Below are 22,751 nucleotides of genomic sequence, written 5' to 3'. Positions count from 1 at the left end.
TTTACCAACATTTTAAAAATGTATTTTAATTTCAAATTACATGTATATGATTAGGCGGCACGGTGGCGTAGTGATAGCGCTGCTGCCTCGCAGTTAGGAGACCCGGGTTCGCTTCCCGGGTCCACCCTGCGTGGAGTTTGCATGTTCTCCCCGTGTCTGCGTGGGTTTCCTCCGGGCGCTCCGGTTTCTTCCCACAGTCCAAAGACATGCAGGTTAGGTGGATTGGCGATTCTAAATTGGCCCTAGTGTATGCTTGGTGTGTGGGTGTGTTTGTGTGTGTCCTGCGGTGGGTTGGCACCCTGCCCGGGATTGGTTCCCTACCTTGTGCCCTGTGTTGGCTGGGATTGGCTCCGGCAGACCCCCGTGACCCTGTGTTCGGATTTCGCGGGTTGGAAAATGGATGGATGGATGTATATGATTACTTAAAGATGCACCCTCCACAGCCCACATTTGAGTAAGATCAAGAGTAGATATTTTACATCAAGGGTTCTTAGACCTTTTATTCTGATGTCTAAAATATGAAAATCGATACTATACTGGAGTACAAGAAGAGGAATATCGCAACACTAACAGCAGATAGATAAATAACAATAGCCACATAATGAAAAACAGTAAAAGTTTCATTTTTATTATCACATGAATATTACTTAAATATAAAATGGAAAGCGAATTATTAATAAAACAGTAATTAATATTCAAAACTTACTCAACTCGTGACACCAGATAAGGAATAAAGCAGTTAAAAAAGTAATTAACTTAAAATAGTTTATTTGCGTTTTCTTAAATAATATTATTTTTTATATAGCGTTTTTAAAAATGAGGTCCACCATTAACAAAAAATTCTTTCTAAATGACTTTTCAAATTGTTCAGCATTTTCCGGTTTTCATTTAATAATTCAATAAACGTTAAGTGTGAGTTACGTAGCTAAATTATTCCTAAAAATACACTTTGAAAAGCATTTTAAATGCAATTTTAAAAAATATTTTAAAAGGGTGACAAGATAAACCTTGATGAAGAATTGCAAATAGTGTCCACTTTAAAATGTCAAATTCAACCAAGTCACATTATTCTGAGTGCCAAGGACTTTATTGTACAGCCTGTCTCAACCTTTTGATATTTTCTGGTGTTTTCACAGTTCTCAGACTCCACAAGAAAAATTAGTTAAATTGAGGGCACTATATCACTCACCATACAATTCACACTTGGACAAGTTTGGCTAATTTTATTACTCAGTCAATTGGTGACCCATCACAATTCTGTCCTCCAAGCAACTTAGATCAAGGTCCATAGGTTAAAGAAACACTGCTTTAGATAAAAACGCATGCTTAGAATATATGCATTTCACACTACCTAATAATATAACATGCAAGTAAGAATGTCACTGTACTCTGTGCACATGACAATTACTGACCCCATACACCCCATAATCCTACTGAATATGTTAATTTCCATCCATGCATTGATCCATTTTCTAACACTTAATATAAACACATATTAAAACACATCCTTCCAAATTCTGACATGATAATCCAGTTCTTAGCTTGAGGGAGTAGATGCTGTGGACACCAGGGGGTGCACAGCTCTCCCAACAACCGACACAACAGACAAGAGCACAAATGTGCAGCACAACACAGTTTATTCAGCTGTGGGAAACACTTTTGTCTCGTTTCCCACTTCCCACCTATGCAGCACAGTATATTAAGCCTAAGCAGTCTCTCCCTCTCCCTCTCTCTTCTGTCTCTTACCACCTCCTGACTCTGGCTTCCTGAATGGAGTGTGGCAGCTCCTTTTATAGCACACTCAGAAGTGCACCAGGTGTCCCGTGATCTCCTTCTGAGTGTGGCAGCAGTCCTGCTGACCCCAATAGTGTTGAGCTTCCATGATGCAAACCTGTGGCACTGCAGGAAGCCGGGGAGCTGCCCTCTGTTGTCCCAGTGGAGGTATTGTCCTGTACAAGTATCTTCCCCTAGTCCTTCCATTACAAAGGCATCCTGACTGGGTAAGAGTCCCAGCTGTCCTTAACAGTGCTTATGCAACAAGACTGTCTTCGCTCAATTGATGCTCCCTTGAGAGCGGAGTAGAGTCACTTTTCGCATTTACAGGATTCAAACCGTCAACCTTCTGATTGCCAGTGTAGATCCCTAGCCTCAGAGCCACCACTCTGCTCCACTCCAAAGCTTTAGAAACAATTTTATTCCCTATCCTGGTCTATACCTCACCACCATGGGTGTCATTGTGGGGAAAAAGGGTAATAATTACCCAGGGTTCTCTGTGTGTGTTGGGAGGGGTTGGGGACCTTGAAGCCTGAAATGAAAAGTTTTTTGAGAGGAAGGAGCCCACAGAGACTGCTTAAGTAGTGCAAGACAGGTAAAAAACTGTACTATAATGTAAATAGATAGATAAATAATAGGTAAGTAGATAGGCAGGCAGTGTAGTGTAGTGGTTAAGGCTCTGGACTTCAAACTTTAGGTTCAAATCCCGCTACTGACACTGTGTGACCCTAAGCAAGTCACTTGACCTGCCTGTAGTAATAGTAGCAATTTGAAATTGATAGTAGTGAATAAAAAAAAAAGCAGTAGTGACCAAAGTAACAAACGTACTGCATATTGATAAGCAACTAAGAGCACATCTGAGGGCAGCGGGGCAGCACAGAATTCAGAGTCTGGACAGCCAAAGTGTAGAAGCTGTTGCAGAACCTAGTTCAGGTGCTACAATACCTTCTGCCAGATGCAAGTGAGATAAATAGAAGGTGGGAATAGTCGTTTATAATGCTAAAGGCCTTGTGGATGCAACGCTTTATAAAGATGTCATGGAGGGCAGAGAGATCGCAGTTCTTTTCTATGCGGTGTGCACTATCTGTTGTAGGACCTGCAATTCCCAAACCAAACAGTAAAGCAGATGGTCAGGAGCTATACCTATACACTATACATTGAGCTATATTTATCAATCCATTTATCATTTTGTCAATTTTCTAAGCTGCTCAGCCAGCTCAATATCACAGGGAAAGAAACATACAGTATTTGGGCAGTGTTGAGTGCAATGTCAGGCTGCAGATCCTCACAGTGTACATATACAATTTGTCACTAATGAGGATTTTTTTTTTTTATTTCTCCAATGCCATAGTAAGTACCATCCAGCCATCCCTGCTCAGGGGTAAACTCTGAGATATGCAGGAGGATGAGCCTATGGTGTCCTGGATAATGGACTATCTGTCAGGCAGACTGAAGTTTGTGAGACTCAAGGACTGTGTCTCTGAAGTGGATGTGTGTGAGAAACACTGGAGCACCACAAGGAATAGTCCTGCCTCCTTTTCTCTTCACCTCAGACTGTAACTATAACAGCATGTCATGTCTCTTGCAGAAATTCTAAGATGATTCAACAGTTGTGGGGTATATTGATAAGGGAGATGAGACTGAGTATAGGAGTCAGGTGGAGAAGTTTGTTTGTTGGTGCAAAGAGAATTGTCTGCATCTCAACATCTGGTTGTAAACTTTTACCTCAACAAAGAGCCTCTATGTCTAGTCACTATTTAGGGAGTGAATGTAGAGGCGGTCCACTCCTACAAGTACTTAGGGTCCACTTTAATGGAAGGTTGGACTGGTCTTGGGACACACAGGAACTATAGGCAGAGTAGACTCCTTTTTCCTTAGGAGACTGCATTCCTTTAATGTGGGAAGTGACATCTTTCACATCTTCTACAACTCTGTGATGGCCAGTGCAGTTTTTGTAGGTTGTGGTGTGCTGGGCTGGTAACATCACTTCAAGAGAGGCCCACCGAATCAACAAGCTAATTAAAAGGGCAGACTCAGTTACACAACACACTGTGGAACCCCCAGAGGTAGGAGTAAAGGAGTGAATTAAAACAAAACTGATTGTCATTATGAACAATGCTGCATATCCACTCTCTGACACAGTAACATTGTGGACGTTCAGCCATCTACTGTATCTATCTATTATATAGTGCCTTCCTATCTATCTATAATAGTAATTCTTTGCATTTATATAGCGCTTTTCTCACTACTCAAAGCGCTCAGCAATTGCAGGTTAAGGGCCTTGCTCAAGGGCCCAACAGAGCAGAGTCCCTTTTGGCATTATGGGATTTAAACCAGAAACCTTCAGATTGCCAGTGCAGATCCCTAGCCTCAGAGCCATCACTCCGCCTATCTATCTATCTATCTATCTATCTATCTATCTATCTATCTATCTATCTATCTATCTATCTATCTATCTATCTATCTATCTATCTATCTATCTATCTATCTATCTATCTATCTATCTATCTATCTATCTATCTATCTATCTATCTATCTATCTATCTATCTAGCGAACAAAGTCTTTAGGTAATGGTGCTTATTTCATTAAGGCTTGAGAGGAAGGCAATAACCAACACTGCCCATGGCTCTAATCGAACACAGAAATGAAGAAGATACACAAAATAAATTAGATTTTTCATTTGAAAATAATGCATGTAGCCTACTAGCTTGTTTGTCTATAAATAATGTAACAGTAAACTCTTTTTTATTGTGTATCTCAGTTCATAAAATAATGAAAGTTTATTAAATGCTGATTCAACTGATCTGGCACACACATACATATACTTACGCACACACCCATTATATGGCTATGCTTTTGTGTTGTTTATTCTCTTGTTGACAGTTGGCGTGATTGTGTAGGTTTTCTTGATAACTTGCATATCCTACTTCAGCCCATAGATCTGGCTGTAGATTTACTGATAGCACTGAGCTGACATGGTGTGCATGTGACCATTTGTAAGCTTACCCTTCAGTTCTGACATCTATCCAGTTTTTTCAGGGACAGACATCCTACAATGTTTAGAAATAAATGTTTTTTCCCCTACTTAATTTGCATTCATAGTGCCTCAACTAAACTAAACAGAGTACCTTAACTAAAAAAAAATTAAAAGCTAACCAAATAACTTCCACTATTTCGTTAAAATAAACAAAAAAAGACCCATCAGTAGCTATATTGATGTAATTATTTAAATGGTTTTACAGTACTACATTGGCTATACACAGGTAATATGAACAGAAAAGTACAGTATAAGGCAGAAAGATCAAATGATAAGAAGTGCATTGTTGTAAAGAAACAAATATTTATTTATTCATTTATGATGGTTGCACCATCACATCACCATCTCAGGATCATACAGGCCCTAAGCTTATCCCAGCAGCACTGGTCATAAGGCAGGAAACAGCACTGGATGAGATGTCAGTCCATCATAAAGGCCGCTCAAGCACACACCCACACCGACACTCACACAGGGTTTATTTAAATTAAATTAGCTGGTGGATGTTTAGGAAATTACATAGATAACACACAGAAAGGATGCAAATCCACATAGACATGGATCAGTGAGGCTGAAGTCACAATGTGTCATATATATCAGAAAATTTAAACAAGATATGAATCATTTGAGACAAAAGTCATTATGGTTAAATGAAGAAAAAGGCATTAGCAGCTGTAAACATTTATTTAAAATGCTTGTATAGTAACAAGTAGATATTACATGGATTTTAAAAGAAGTACATTCATGAAAAGCAAATGAAAAAACTTTACCACCTGCAACAAAGGAAATTTGAAAACACTGCAATCAAATGAGTTTTAATTTTAACTTAATACCAGTGAACACTAAAGAACTTGTTAGAATGTTTTCAAAGCTTTTCTATGCCATTCAGATTAAGCATTTTATTTTGCTTGTGAAATCACTCTTCTCTACCTTAAGTGATGTTTTCTTCAATGGCATATCAAATCCCATGGAGGTAGCCTTTCACAATAAGAACAGGTAGAAATCAAACAGGGCAGGGTCTGTAGAGCTGGTGGATCTCTTTGAATGCACTGTTTCACAGAAAAATCTAGTGTAAGCGGAGGTACTGAATGCTACAAACGCTACAGTGAGTTAATGTAATATTTATCTGGTTATATGCTATGATAAACAGAAGCATGACTAGAGTCCTAAAGAAAAGATGAAGGGCCAACCAGACCACCCTGTTTAATGCAATTGTCTAAAAAAAACAAACAAGCAGAAACAAGCACTTGGTGGCACAACAGAAAACAGGCTTCTAATATGCCATCTTAGCCAACTAGGCTCTGTGGGAAAAGGGACTTGTTTGAGCGGGTCAGTCATAGGGAGTTCCAACATGCAGAGACCTCTCCAAGAAGTGAGGTGCCCCTTTCCTGGAATGTGTTGGTTTAATAGTGTCCTAGTCCACTGGGGCGGGGCCTCTGGAAGGCCATGGGCGGAGTTTAGCTGCCCTCATGGAGTGGTTTCTTGGCACTGCAGAAACAAAATTAGAATACATTGTTAGTGGCCGCTCCCCCTCTCATCCCAGGATGGTAGAGTCCAGAAGGTGATCCCCAGACACCCAGGTGTGACAATGGTTATACTGTAATCAATATGGACTCCATCTTTAAAATTCTTTAAAAAAACACATGCACATGACCTTGCCAATATTGGTTTGAATCCTGACTTTCTTTGGTGTTGGAAAATCACCACACTTCCATTGTATACAGTAGATTGTTTTTTGAAGTCTGGGTCATACTAATCTGTCCATTTTTCTTCACCAGTAATGAAATGCTTCTTAAATGTTTCCTAGTCTATTCACCATATTACTCTGGTCTTGCAGCAGCTTCATTGGCTCCCAATTAAGTTTCAAATTGATTTTAAAATTCTGCTATTAACATTTAAGGCCATTCATAACCTCGCACCTCCATATCTGTCCAACCTTCTTCATGTTGCCATTCCATCCCGTAACCTTAGATCCTCTTCCTCCATCCATCTGACTGTCCCTCTCACTCATCTAACCATCATGGGGAGCAGAACATTCAGCGGTTCTGCTCCCAAGCTCTGGAATTCATTACCTACCGTGCTTAAAAATATCAAATCATTTTCATCCTTCAAATGTAAACTTAAAATGCATCTGTTTAAAATGGCTTTTTCTTTATGATTACAGTGGCTTTGTTTGGTTTTAATTTTTATATTTTCTGATGTTTTAAGTTGTCTATAATGTGTCTTTTATTTATTTATTTATTGTTTGTTCTGTGTCCTTGAGTTCTCAGAAAGGCGCCTTGTATAAATAAAATGTATTATTATTATTATTATTATTCTGAATTAATTAACTCAGAATTCTCCTTGGAATATTGGACATGGTGTTGCTTCCTTTCAGGAGTCCCATTGTGAGCATTGTGTGCACAGATCTTGCTCATTTCTAATTTTTTTAAGAAGAATGGATTCAACTGACCCATAACTAATCAATATAATGTCTACAGTATGACAACTATCACTCTTTAATTTTCTATTATGATTTGCTCCACGGTTGTAAGGCTGGCCAGAACTTGAGTCATCTTTGAATGGTATCCTGCCACGACAGAATTCTGCAGCCCATGTCTTGGCTATGGCATATAAAAGGGACTGGCCCTAATACATGTTTACTAAGCAAGAATGAATCTTCATATATATGTTGTTCTCTAGTATTCAGTAATGGTGTGATATTTGATTTTGAGGCTTTTACCATTCTTGTTGACTATATATTATAAGCTACTAATGCTAGAAACTAATAATTCAAATATTTGAATTAACAATAGCTATTCTTTGACCACTTAAAAAATCAGCGCTGTGAAATCAGCTCAGGCTTAAAAATATTTGAACAGTTCTCATATTTATTTACTGTAAATAGGTACAGTATTATGTAAACAATACGTGGGTGATATTAACATCAAATGAAGTGAAAAGAAAACAAATAATAATCTGTATCTGTTTGGAATAAATGTACTAAAAAAGACACTAGTATATATAAGAAAGCAAATATTGGTTTAAGATGCTTGCACAGTAATATGCAAAGAATATACAGGAAACAGAACTGAAGATCAAATGAAGGAAATTGGCATTTGTTGTTAGAAGAAGGTAAGTATTTATTTAAGACAGATGTACAAAGAAAAGAAATTACTAGTTATTATATTATTTCACATGTTCCAATTGTGGGTTAAATAACCTGAGACACGTGTATTGATTTGCGTACATTTTAAGCTCCAATATAAGGCCAGTGATTCAAATAAAAAGATGTATGTTTTCAAAGAGAAATTACACTTTTTCTCAATTGCTTTGGATTATTACTCTAAAGGGTTCAGATGTTCTCTCAATAGCTTGTCCATTTATCAAAACAATTTGTACACTGTAACACAATAATTTGGATAACCAGCAAGAGGAGGTAATTCATTCAAAACCTTTCATTCATGTTTCAAAATGCAATTTTCGTGTCAACCATTAAGTTAATACCCCCAACATGTCTAAACCATTGCCTAGAGACATACTAGTCAAAATGTTAAGTCATGTTGTCAACACATAAACTGTGGCTTAGTTTACTTCACTATCATTTTTCGATAGCCAGCTGAATTTGCTTGTGTACCAAACCACATGTACTTCTGTTCTAGAAACCTTTACAATGTTCTACCACATTGGTATTTTCTGAAAGACGTTAATAATCTAACATTTGTAACTTTTTTTTTTTTAATTCAGGACAACGCAAACTACACATTGAACCAAGCACAAATCTGGAAGCCTGGCAAAAAATGAAGTTATATGTTACAGTAAAAATGTACACAGTAGTTTAGGTATTTATGTTGGAAAGAATCAGGCCAGTTCCACATTCCAGGTTGTAGTGTCACTCCTGCTGGTCTGGCAACATATTTTCATCTACAGTATATCATCTCTGATATTCATCCTTGCAATGCATCAATTTAGGTGGAGTGGTGGCTCTGAGGCTAGGGCTCTGCACTGGCAATCGGAAGGTTGCCGGTTTGAATCCCATAAATACTAAAAAAGGGACTCTGCTTTGTTGGGCCCTTGAGCAAGGCCCTTAACCTATAATTGCTGAGTGCTTTGAGCAGTGAGAAAAGCGCTATGCAAATGTAAAGAATTATTATTATCAAGGAAAAAAACTAAAACTATGTAAAATTCAACAATTTAAAGTAATCTACTTAAATTTTTACAGCTAGTGTTTTGAAGTAAAATGTTCATGTACCCATTCATTTAGTCATTTTCCACTTCTTATCCAAGATCGGGTCATAGGAGCTTCAGTTTTAGCAATGAGGCCTATATGTCCCTTTCCCCAGCCACACTTGCAAACTCATACTGTAGGATCTGAAGGAATTCCCAGGCCATCTGTGATAGATGATCCTTCCAGTAAGCCTTGGGTCTTCCCTAAGGTCTTCTCCCAGCTGGTAGTGCCCTTAAAACCTCCACAGGAAGGCATCCAGGAGCCATCTGCATCAGATGCCCACTCTACCTCAATTGGCTCCTCTCAATGTGGAGGGTCAGCAGCTATATTCTGGGCCTCTCCAAGATATCTCTGCTTTTCACCCTGTCTCTAAGGGAGAGCCCAGCCATCCCATGAAGAAAGCTCATTTCGGCTGCTTGTACCCATGATCAAATTTTTGCGATTATTACCCAAAGCTCATGATCATACTTGAGGGTAGGAATGTAGATTGACTGGTAAATTGAGAGGTTCACCTTCTGAGTAAGCTCCTTCTTCACCACTATAGATCAGTGTAGTAAACACATAATGTGAGTCAATCTCAACATCACTTTTCATCTCACTCATGAACAAGACCTCAAGGTACTTAAACTCCTCCTGTTGGGGCAGTAACTCACCACCCATATTTTTCCAGTAAATGTATTTCCTGTCCTAACATCTGCACATCTGAATTAAACAGCTGCCTTGAATACTTTGTGCCATCCCTCCTGCTAACTTTGTGCCCTCTCAGTCTGCCTCTCTGTTGCTCTTGCTTTCTTAGTCTATCCTATTTATTCATTTTCTAGCCTTCTTAGCATCATGCTTACCCCCCCTCAAAAAAAAAAATGAGCCAAAAGTGTTGAATTTTTTTAATAACAAAAAATATAATGTGCAGTAGAAATACTTAAATACCAAAACGCCACCATATTCACAGTAGGAAAAGCATTGCTTGTGTTGACTGCTGTATCAATGCAGATTTAGTATATATGCTTCATATGATGCATTCTGAAGCAGTCACCAATGCACATAGGCACTGTTCGTAGGTGTCGAAAAAACTTTTGGTAATATTTTTTTTTTGTTGCTTGTGCATTACAGGGTAGAATAGCAGCAGTGCCTGACCTGCACGATTGTATTGACTGTACTTGCTATCTCCTCTACCGGTGTAAAGTATTGAGTTCCTGATGTACCCAGAACTTGCTTCTCACAGCATGTAGAACTTGATACGAAATTGTGCCTGTTTGGATGCGATGGCTGTATGACAGTGGTCTGCCTCACAGAATACAGTAACTGTTACTCAAAGGAACGTTAACATACTGTAGCTTTATGAATATTCATGTAAATAGTTGTATGGAAGCAGAAATAGAATTACAGGAAGTCAGTGGTTAGACAGCAAGCTTTACGAATAGTCAGTGTTCATTCATCTAAATTGAAGCAAAGCCTGTAAGTATTATTTTAAGATAATTGGATAAATATATAAATATAGGAAAGTTATATTGTTTATTGCAATTTGGTAATTGTTTGTAATTTGCTTCTTTTCAGTTTCACTCTAACTTCATAAAATTGAAATAAAATTGGAGCAAGATGCTTCTCTCCTCACTCTATGAATCTTTTGTGAAGCAGAGTTTGGCTGCTGTTTAGTTTCTGGTTCAAACACCCAAGATGAGAACAGTACAGACAGACCTCCCTTGTAACCCATGAGACGTTTGTCAATACTTATGTCGTGATAGGCAATATACACCTTTTGCATATTGCAATGACTCCTCATACTAGGTTTGAAAGGAAGGAGCAGCAGGACAAGAACAGTTGCAAAAATGGTTTATTCTTAAACAATTCAAAATAAGCAAATGCAAAATGACTATATAGGAAATTAAACAGGTACTATTTACAACTAACTATAACCTCTCATTGTTAGGGCCAAGAGAAATGCCCTAAATACACTGTTTCCCTTTTTCAGAACTTTCTTTCTCACACATGGCTTCCACTCCACTGAAATATCCCTCACATTCCACCTCCTCTTGTCATTGTCAAACCCTTCAGAAGCGACCCCACCCGCCAAACTTTTGCAGCTGCAAGGCTACATCCCAACCAATACTGCAATATTGTTGATGATCACCTGATATACATCCCATAGTTTCTACAGTTTTGGAGCTGGGTGATTGACTTCATTATAGTCATTGCTATTAGTGAAATGCAGACATTTCATAATGTGTGAAAAATGACACTCACTTAAAACTTTAGCAAAAATCTATACCTGCAACAACTGGTTTGTAGACCAGTACCATTTCTGGACAGGTTTACCCACTATGCCCTGCAGTATCAAGAGACTGAAAAAAACACACATGTCACCTGCAGCAGCAGGCTGCCAGCGACTAAGACAAGCAAAAGGTTTACAATGACTTTTCTGAAACTGTTCAGCATAATGGTTCCTTTCAACAACTATTTTTGCCTCCAGACTATAATCGGCAAATCGTAAATAGTAAAGATAATTATAATCAGCAAGCAGCTTTAGGGCAGAATTACCCATAAATGAGCAACGAGGAGATGGAGGATTGTCAGTGGTAGTATGAGGCTGTGAACATCACTGACACTTGGCAAGTCAGAATCTACTGAGCAGGTGATTGGTTTCACTATCCATGTCAATGTCTGATGACCAATTCACATTCACATAATCATCATTATAGCTTAATTCAAGGAATGGTTAAATTTTAATTCATTCTAAAACTCACTTTGCAGCTTTTTATTTGCCATTGTGTTTTTGGTTGAAAGCTCTGCCTTACTTATGAAAATTGATGAATCATCATAGAGTTGCCATAAAGTGGAAGAACCCATAGAAATATAAAAACATTTCTGCAGCATAATGTTATTTCATTTACTAGATGGTAGCAGAATATTCTCCTCAGAGTTATTCTGGCTTAACACTGTAAAGCGGATCATTACATGTCACCCCGAGTCTGCCTCTGTTATATTTCAGCCAGGGTCCCCTCCCTGACTGGGGTTCAAATTCTTGCTTTATATATTTTTTGATACTTTTGGGGTCTTTGATTTGTATTAATGTTAGTTTTGATTATTATTTGCTGTATTCCCAATATTTATGATATGTGCCCTATGTTTTGTGGTTGATTCCCCAGGAGGCAGGGCAACCTGCCTGTCATTGTAAGGAATGAACTTGGGAGTTGGTGAGTGTTTCTTTGAGATTCTATCTGTGCTCTTTGCTTTTTTTTGATTTATTGGATTGTGTGACCTTTTTGATCTGTTCTTTGCCTTGGATTGCCATTGACTTTTTCCAGGGAATTTAATTTTGTCTTTTGTGTTCCACTGAGGTTCTTGTTATTACAGAGCGTTTTTGTGAAGAATAAATATTTTTATTTATAAAGTTTCTGTGTTTTCCCTTATCAATAACGAGGTCTGACAGTTTTCCCCTCTAGTGGGTATTTTTGGGACTTTGTGCTTGGGAATGCTTATATTTATTTGCATATAATTCTGAGCCTGAGTGACGCTGAAAGCTAATGCCTAGGAGGTTAACACAGTTGATTTTTGCCTTTGTTTTCAGATCAATACTGATAATGGTCATTTTAATTTGGCTTATTTTTAATTGATTTGTATTCTTTAACATTTTGGAGGTCTGACTTGTGACTGTAAGAAATGGTGAGAAATGGGAGGAATTGTAAGTAATGAGAAATCAAGCTTTTAGTTATAGGGCCCCAATGCTGGAGAATGGTCTGCCTGCTATTATAAGAGGTGCCCCTACAGTCTCAGTTTTCAGATTCAGGCTGACGACTTGCTATTGCAGTTTAGCATACCCTGAGTAGAGCTGCTGATTAGCCGTGCATACTACATCTCTGCTGTTAGTCATTAGTACTAAAATATAAATAATATATTTATATACTGTTAATAGTGCTCAGCTATTCTTTTTCTGTTACTCAGTATCCTCATGTGGCACTCAGAGCTGTGGCTCTACTACTAAGTTGCTTGCCTGCCTATGGAAAAATCATCTCAGATAAAGGAGCACTGGAATCATTGAGTAGAAGGGTCCTTTCATCAAATTGGCTGGCCCAGAACTGACTCATCTGTAGAATGGCCAACAGAGAGAAGGTAATTTGTTGGCCAAGGTCACCATAACTCTGACTTTGTCCGGCTTGTCGGACTCCTTTTCTCCAATCTGGCAGTGGTTCTACAATTATCTGATGGACAGATAATGTTGTTTTTCATTTATGTTAATTAGGTTCTACTTTGTTTTTGATATATTTCAGCAAATCTGTATCGTTATATGTGATAGTTCTATATTTAGTGAGTGGTATAGTCTTTTCTTGCATTTTGCCTTGCAGTTTCTACTACTGTATTGTATTTCTGAGGTGGCCGTGATAGATTCACCATCTAGCCCTGTGAAGAGGATTACTTGTGTTCTGTTTTTTTTGTACTTTATTTACCTCATTTTTTAACAGCTATTCCACACTCAACCTACTTGGATGGGGGTTTCTCTCTGAATTGCCTTTCCTAGGATTTTTTTCCATTTTATTTTACAATGTTTTTTTTCTTGACTTCTTAGAGAGTCAAGGCTAGTAGGTTGTCAAAAAACAGGGCCTGTTAAAGCCCATTGAAGCCTTCTTTGGGTGATTTTGGGCTATACAAGAAATAAATTGTTGTTGTTGTTGTTGTAACTTTCACTTTCAAAAAAGGGTCTGAGGCTCCAGAAGGGAGGTTACTGCATGAACACTCAAATTAACAGTAAGGCATTTTAAAATAACTAGAGAATGGATTGAAGACTTACCTGACATGCTTTGCTCAGCTTCTGTTTTAACAAACAAACTTCACAAAACACTGGATACACCCCATTCCCACTAACAAGGTGTGCTTCATGCAAAGAAGCAAAATAACTCTGTATATTAAATAAAGATCAAATTACAACACGATTCTTGCACATGGTGACAATCCATTCATTCTTATTTTTTATAACACCCTTCAAAAAGATCTTAACAATTATGAAATGCAAAGTAACAGGCCAGTGGTGCATGTTGTAGTCTTCCTCGTCTATTATCAAAGTGCTGAAACCGCTTCTGGTAGTAATTTTCTGCACCTTTGAATGGGAGAAAAATAATTGATTATATTGAAAGAGGGTGGTGTACTCAAGAGGGTGCTGTCTCACAGTTCCAGAATCCACAGTATGAATGCTTGCTTAGTAGTCACCATCTGTGTAGAGAGTGCAAGCTTTTTTCATGCCCTTTGGGTGTGTATTCAGGTTGTTCTCCCATGCCGCAAAGATTTTAATGCTAAGTTACTTTTGAAACATGAATTAGAGTGAATGTGCCCTGCAATGGACTGGTGATCCTCCCACTGATGCTGTAAAAGTGAGTTGAAGAATGTATATATAGTGTGATAAGCTGCCCGGACACAGACAGACGGACACCATTGTACAGTCCACCACATGTTTATTTACACTATAATACAGTCCAATAAAGTGCACAACCTAGTGCTTCTCGCACCAAACTCCCCCAAAGTCCAGGCCTCTTCCAATACAGTGCCTGTTCCTTCAAGCTGCCTCCACTCTCCTGCACTCGACCTTGTCCGCTCCTCACCTGACTCCAGTCCTTCTCTGCAGGGAGGCGGCCCCTTTTATAATTACCCGGATGGGCTCCAGGTGATTCCCGGCACTCCTAAGACACTCCCCTGTGTGGCGGAAGTGCCGGCTATACTCCCGGAAACCCTCCGGGTGTTCCCTGTCTTCTTTCCCCCAGCACTTCCTGGTGTGGCGGAAGTGTTGGGGTTCCGGGTCTTTCAGACATGGGGGTGTCCCCTGGCGGAGACCACGGGCCCCTACAGGGTTGGGCCTCCAAGCCCTGCACCTGTGGCCCTCAAAGAAACCAGGGCGGCTGCCCCCTCGTGGTCCAGAGGAGGCATGAGCCCTCCTCCTGCCCTCCTGGGCATCCCAGCTGGGCACCACCCCCAGCCGCGTGCCACAATAGATGAATGGATATATTGTAAATGCTTTGTAGCACCTGAAGCGTTCCACACTGGATCAACACTTTGTTAATGTAAGCCAGTATAAGGTCATTCTGTGGCAACCAGCAGCAGGAAGTAATTCCATTGGTGGAATTCAAATTTCCAAAGCCTGTTTTGTGGGCATTGGTGTCTCTTAAATTATCTATATGCAGAAGAAGATTTATCAACATTTAAATGTCTGAGCCCATCATTAATGACTAGTGGGATTCAATAAAACCAGAACCTGACTCCACTTGATTTCCGGGGGAAGACTAGCATGCTGCACCTGTACAGATGGACTTTGACTCATATGTTGCAGCTGAAATTTAATACAATTGAACAAAGAAATAAATGTTTGATTTGAATGCACAATATTGGTGTAAAACATGAATATACACTTGATAAGAAGGATCTAGGAGTCATAATGAACTTGCCATTGTCTACACCCAGACAATGCCCAGAAGCAATTAAGATGACAATAGGATGTTAGGTTATAAAGACCAATTTGTGGAGCACAAATCAAGAGAGGCTATGTTTAAACTATGGAACATGTTAGTGACATCTCATATACTACAGAAAAGATATAGCAATGACAGTGGAAGTCCAGAGAAGTGCAACTAAGCTCATTCCAAGACAGGATTTGAGATACGGGCAAAGACGAAACAGATGAATCTTTTAAGCAAATGCAAGTTAAGAGGAGACTTGATGGAAGCTTTGAAAATTATGAAGGGAATCAGAATGGTGGATCCTAACTGTTACTTTGAAATAAGTTGGGGAGTATTCTTCACACAAAGTACCACAGACATGTGGATTGCATCACCAAGTAGTATGCTGGATAACGGTGCTTTGGACCTTTCAAAGTCTGACCTGATAATATGTTGCAAGAATGATGTGAACTGGAGTTGACAAAATATGTTGGGCTGAATGGCTTGTTCTCTTCAAAATTGTTTTTATGTCATCCACACTGCTCCTTTCACCCTCACCAAAGTACTATGCAGTGCTTATACAGGGTGTCCAAAAGATGTATACACACTTTCAGTGATGATAAATACAATATTTATTAACATACATGCTGTATAAGTGTTTAAACAAAGACAAAGAGAGAATCAAATGTATACATACTTTTACAGTTCATAACACGCACTAATTTTTCATTATTTTTCAGGTGATTTGAAATAATAGCAGAAATAAAACTCAGCTTTGAGAAATGGAAATTTATCCTAAAGTGCTACAGGAAGTGGCAGAGGTCGCATAGTTTTCAAACAAGACCATCTGGAGTGAAAAAGCCACAATTAAGTTAAATGTCTCAATTAATTGGCACAGTTGCAGCTCCTGGGGAAGTGAGAATCCAGATAGATATCGGGGTACACCATATGAACTTTCCAGGTGTTACAGTGTGTTGTGGATTGACATTGTTGGGCTTAATTGGACCATTTTTTTTGGACAATACTGTAATTGGTGTTGTTTATTTGAACTTGCTGCAGGAATCCATCATTCCACGCATTTGAGAGAAGACAGGAGATGAGGAGGAGTTTTATTTCCAGTAAGATGGTGCACCTCCCCATTACCATCATTTGTAAAGACATATCTTGATAAAAAAATGGATTGGGCACAGAGGTAGCATTCAATACACCCCACATTCACCAAACCTCAAGCCAATGGACTTTTTTTTTTTAATGGGGACATGTCAAAGATAAAGTTTATCACCCAAAACCAGCAACAATCAATGAACTGAAAGCAGCTATGGAAAGAAAATGTGCCCAAATACCAAATTAAATGATTTGTGATGTTTGCAAAGCCATTGGTCCACGTTATCAGAAGTGCCTGGACCAGAATGGACAACAGTTTGAACACTTTAATTTGAGTTATAAAACTTAGATGTATCTTAATAAATGTTGCATTTAGAATCGTTCAGGGTATGAATATATTTATGGGACACCCTGTAAATGTATACATATGGATCAGCAGTATAATGAAATGCAAGCATTCCTGGATGTATTCCCGTGTTTATTTTTAGTCAATCTTTTTTCAGATTTAATTATCCATTTACTAAAGTTTTGCATCCAACTAATTTAAAATTGGATTGCTGGTTTGTGGATACAATTCTCCTGAATTGGACGCATGCCAAAATCCATTCCCAGGTGGGAAACCAGTTCATTGTATTTCACGATCACACAACCAGTTTAGAGTTACCAAGCAAACTAATCTGCAGGTCTATAAGATGTCAGAAGATATTAGTGTATGTGCAGATTGACACAGGGAGAAGGTGCAAAATTCCGCTTAGACACTGACCAGACCATGGGATGTTGATGTACTATGCCACCACTCCTGTTTACATACCACTCCTCCTTTCATCCATTATCCAACCTGCTATATCCTAACTACAGGGTCACGGGGGTCTGCTGAAGCCAATCCCAGCCAACACAGGGCACGCACACACGCACACACCAAGCACACACTAGGGACAATTTAGAATCGCCAATGCACCCAACCTGCATGTCTTTGGACTGTGGGAGGAAACCGGAGTACCCGGAGGAAACCCACGCAGACACAGGGAGAACATGCAAACTCCACGCAGGGAGGACCCGGGAAGCGAACCCAGGTCTCCTAACTGCGAGGCAGCAGCGCTACCCACTGCACTACCGTGTTGCTCCATACCACTGCTCCATCCATCCATCCATTATCCAACTGTTTTTGTTTAATTTGGTGCTTACTTTCTCAACACACTCTGCGTCATTTGAAATATGTTTATTATTAATTTTTATAAGGCATTTAGAATTCTGAGTCTTTAAGTCCCAGAGCTTGGCCATCTACAAGCAACTTCTATAGAAAGTGGATTCAGAAAGTATTTAGACACCTTGACCTTTTCCAGATTTTATTATATTGCAGCCTTATGCTAAAACCACTAAATTCATCAAAATCATCAAGCAACACTTTATATACTCTAGAATGGCAAGGCGAAAAAAACAGTACTTTAGAATTTTTTTCAAGTTTATTAAAATTAAAAAACTGAAATATCACATTGACAAAAGTATTGTCAAATCTGGTTTGGAAGAATTCCTTTCTGATTATCATCAATGAGAGGTCTGTGCATCTTGCTTGAAGTCAACCTGTGATCAATTCAATTGATTGGACATAATTAGGAAAGGCACAGGTCTGTCTACAGAACTTCTCAAAGTTAATCATTTGCATCACAAAACCAAGCCAAAAAGACAAAAGGAATTGCCTGCAGACCTTAGAGAAAGGACTGTGTAGAGGCACAGATTTGGCGAATACTACAAGACATTCCTGCATCACTGAAAAAGTTACCAAGAGCTACGTTGCCTTCATAATTCATGCAATAAATGGAAGAAGTTTGGAACAACCACAACTATTCCTAGAGCTAGCCAACAAGTCATACTAAGCAATCATGGGAGAAGGTCTGAGGTAACAGAGGTGACTAGGACCCTGATTGTCATTCTGTCTGAACTCCAGAGAACCTGTTTGGAGATGGAAAAAACTTCCAGAAGGACAGACACAATCCTCTCCTCAGTAAAAGACACATGGAAGTTCACAAAAAAAGACCTAATGGACTCTCAGACTGTGAGAAACAAGATTCTCTACTCTGACAAAACCCGTATTAGTGACATATCTGGTGGAAACAAAGCCCCACTCACCACCTGTGCAATACCATTCCAATGGTAAAGCATGGTGGTGGCAGGATCCAACAGGGTTGTTTTTCAGCAGAAATGACTGGGAGAATAGACAGGGTTGACAGCAAGCTAAACAGAGCAAAGCATAGAGCTGTCCGTAATGACAACCTGCTCTAGAGCTCTCTGGCCCTCAGAATGGACTGAAAGTTCACCTTACAACAGGCCAATGGCTCAAAACGTAGAGCAAAGACAACACAGAAGTGGCTTTGGGACAACTCTAGGAATGTCCTTTAGTGGCTCAGTCAGAACCCAAACTTGAACCCAATGACAAATCTTTGGAGTGACCTGAAAATAGCTGTCATCCAATGGTCTTCATCCAGCCTAAAAAAAGCTGGAGAGGATCTGTAGAGAAGACTGGCAGAAAATCCCCAAATCCAGGTTCATGAAGCTTGTCACATCATACCCAAAAAGAGTCCAAGCTGAAAGCACTGCCAAAAAGGTTTCAACTAAGCATTGAGTAAAGGGTCTGAAAATTTGGGTCAATGTGATATTTCAGTTTTTTATTTTTAATAAACTGGCAAAAATTTCTAATATCCTGCTTTCGCTTTGTCATACTGGAACATTGAGTGTTGCCTGATGTGGGGAGAAAATTAATTTAAATGATTTTAGTACAAGCCCTGCGGTGGGCTGGCGCCCTGCCCGGGGTTTGTTCCTGCCTTGTGCCCTGTGTTGGCTGGGATTGGCTCCAGCAGACCCCCGTGACCCTGTGTTTGGATTCAGCGGGTTGGAAAATGGATGGATGGATGGATTTTAGTACAAAGCTTAAACATGGGAAATGTGAAATAGGTGAATGATTTTCATTTCTAATGTGTAACACCAGGGCTGTGGGGTCAGTACACAAAACCTTTAACTGCAGCTCTGACTACAACTGTTCAATTTCTGGTATCACTAACTACAACTCTGACTCTTCTGTTTAGAATTAGGCTAATATATTTACTATGTTGATTCAAACCACACAACATACAAGATGCAAGGCACTTCATCACTGCCAGTGTAAATCTTCAGGCTACTTTTAAATACTCTAACCTGTTAAAGTTTGGGTTTAAAGGCTATAGCAATGTTGTTGTGGCTTACAAACATTGAGTAACAAAACTTAAAAAAAAGACAACATTTACAAAATTTAAAGAGAAGCTCTATTTTTATAAAAAGTCTAGAATTAAAAAAACAGATTAATCAAAGCAGTTCATAGGAAATAGTAAATAATAAATAATGTGTTAAAAATGTCCATTTAGTCAGAGTTGATACATTTTCACAGACTCTGTCTTCAGTAGTCCAATAATTGCGTCTGCCTTCATCTCGGACTCCATAGTTATGTGTAACACTGTGGCGTCTTTCTACTCTTAGTTTTCCATTTCAGTTTAAGGACTCCCCTTTTTGTTCACAGTTGTGGCGGGTGGCCAAGTTCCATGCCCGGCTGGGACGCCCCTGCTGCATATGTTCCGGGGGAGCAACCATGGGCAGCTCAATACCTCCCCCGGGATGCTTGGTGGCAGCCTCTCTGGCCAGTGGTAATGCTTCAACCTCCTGCAGGGCTCCATGGGAGATGAAGTCCTCAACAGCCCAGTTGGGAGCTGGGGTGGCTGCCAGGGGGTGCTGCATGGATTCCACAGCCCAGCTGGACAAATCTTCAGCCCCACCCGGAAGTGCAATTGGAACCAGGTGGTCAAGCACCTGTAACACTTTTGGGTGGGCTATAAAAAGGACCGGCAACCACCACTCTGGGCCAGAATCGGGAGGAAGAGGACGAGGTTGCCTGGGAGGAGTGGTGGTGCCAGAAGAAGAGTGTTTGTTTGGTGATTTAAGTGCTTTTGGGACTGTGTTGTGGCTGGGGGGTTCACGGGGAAGACGTGCCCTCCAGCTGAAGAAAAAATAAAAGTCTTGTGTGTTTTACACATGCCTCTGAGTGACTCTGTGCCGGGTCAGGCGCTATACTGCATTCATTTCACACAGTGCACACCCATGATTGCTCCTACTTGGCATCATAAGCTTTCACTCCACCCCATTCTTCTCTAGTTGTAGACTGTTGATGGGAAATATTTGGAAAAAATGGCAAAGTCTTATCCATTAAAGTCACACACCTGTGAACAAACCATAGAAAACTTCTGTATTTAAAAATTGATAAGAGTGATATAATGTAATGTATATTTGAACTAGGCAGCCAAGTAACTGGTAGAAAATCAGCTAGGGCTAAAACAGAGGAAGCAACAGGAACACCCAACATAACAAATTTGTTATTTGTCTCTTTGGCAAGAATAGCCAATAACACAAAATGCCAATGAAACAACCATTTGGCTGTAGCAACTCCAAGTCTAGGTGGCAATGTTAGTAACAAGGAAAGCATCGGGGTTCCGCTCACACTTTAAAACAAACAAGAAGACAGTGTGGGTGTAGATGCTGCTTTGTAAACAGGTCTAAATGTGAAGTAAATTAGCAGGTAAGATGAACAAGAGCAGCTCATTTCTCAATTTGAGTTTTCATTTCCACTTTTCTATGCTATATATACATGAGACCAAAAATAAACTGTAGTTTTATTCTGTGTGCTTGGATTGCAACTGAGTGGCATGGCAGCTCAGTGGTTGATGTGGTTACTTCACAGCTTAGTCACTAGGTAGAGTTTGCACTTTTTCTCTGTGTTCATATTGACGACTACAAATTGTCACCGGTTAAGTGTGGGAGGATATACAGTACCAGCGTTTCTGCTAATGGGCTGTCACACAATAATAATAATAATAATATTAATGATTTGCTTTATAAAAGAATCTGTTAAGAGTTGATCTAATTAGTTTAGGAAGGCCTTTCTAAAGACTGGCTACAAGAGAGTTGAAGTCTCTTTCACTCATACAGTGTATGTTAATTTGGGGCATGAAAAGACAGCCTGCATCAGTAGACCAGAGTAGGCAGACAGGCCTGTGCTGATGCATTGGCCATTTAAAGTGTTACTTTAGCAACAGGATTTTGAATTCAATCCTATAAGACACAGGGAGCCAGTGAAGACTGAACAGAACAGGTGTTAGGTGCTCACTGCTGTGGCTCTGATTGAAGATTCTTTCAGCAAAGTTTTGAACCAGCTGGAGATAACATAATATTAGAAGGGGCATCTGCCAAACTGTGAGTGTCACAGACCAGTGTCTTAGTATAAAGAAAGGATAGGAATAAGTGGACATAAATCCTGTAGCTCAGATGGAAGTAAGAAACTTTCTTTGAGTGATTTGAACAAGAAAAGGAGGAATCAAAAATGATACCACGTTTCCTTGCAGAAGAAAACAATATAATACTGTAGTATCATCAGCTAGAGTGAATGAAAAGAAGCGTATTTTCTTAAGCTGAGCTTAAGAGTCATTTAGCATAGATAGATAGATAGATAGATAGATAGATAGATAGATAGATAGATAGATAGATAGATAGATAGATAGATAGATAGATAGATAGATAGATAGATAGATAGATAGATAGATAGATAGATAGATAGATAGATAGATAGATAGATAGATAGATAGATAGATACTTTATTAATCCCAATGGGAAATTCACATTCTCCAGCAGCAGCATAATGATACAATAAATAATATTAAATTAAAGAATGATAATAATGCAGGTGAAAAACAGACAATAACTTTGTATAATGTTAAATGTTAACGTTTACACCATTGAAGAGTCGCATAGTTTGGGGAAGGAACGATCTCCTCAATCTGTCAGTGGAGCAGGACAGTGACAGCAGTCTGTCGCTGAAGCTGCTCTTCTGTCTGGAGATGATACTATTTAGTGGATGCAGTGGATTTTCCATAATTGACAGGAGTCTGCTCAGCGACCTTCGCTCTGCCACAGATGTTAAACTGTCCAGCTCCATGCCTACAATAGAGCCTGCCTTCCTCACCAGTTTGTCCAGGCGTGAGGCGTCTTTCCTTTTAATGCTGCCTCCCCAGCACACCACCGCGTAGAAGAGGGCGCTCGCCACAACTGTCTGACAGAACATCTGCAGCATCTTATTGCAGATGTTGAAGGATGCCAGCCTTCTAAGGAAGTATAGTCGGCTCTGTCCTTTCTTGCACAGCG

This window comes from Erpetoichthys calabaricus, chromosome 18 (genome assembly GCF_900747795.2).
Source record: "Erpetoichthys calabaricus chromosome 18, fErpCal1.3, whole genome shotgun sequence".
NCBI classification, from domain to species: Eukaryota; Metazoa; Chordata; class Cladistia; order Polypteriformes; family Polypteridae; genus Erpetoichthys; species Erpetoichthys calabaricus.
The sequence above is the reverse complement of the archived record's forward strand: the minus strand, read 5'-3'. Positions refer to the sequence as shown.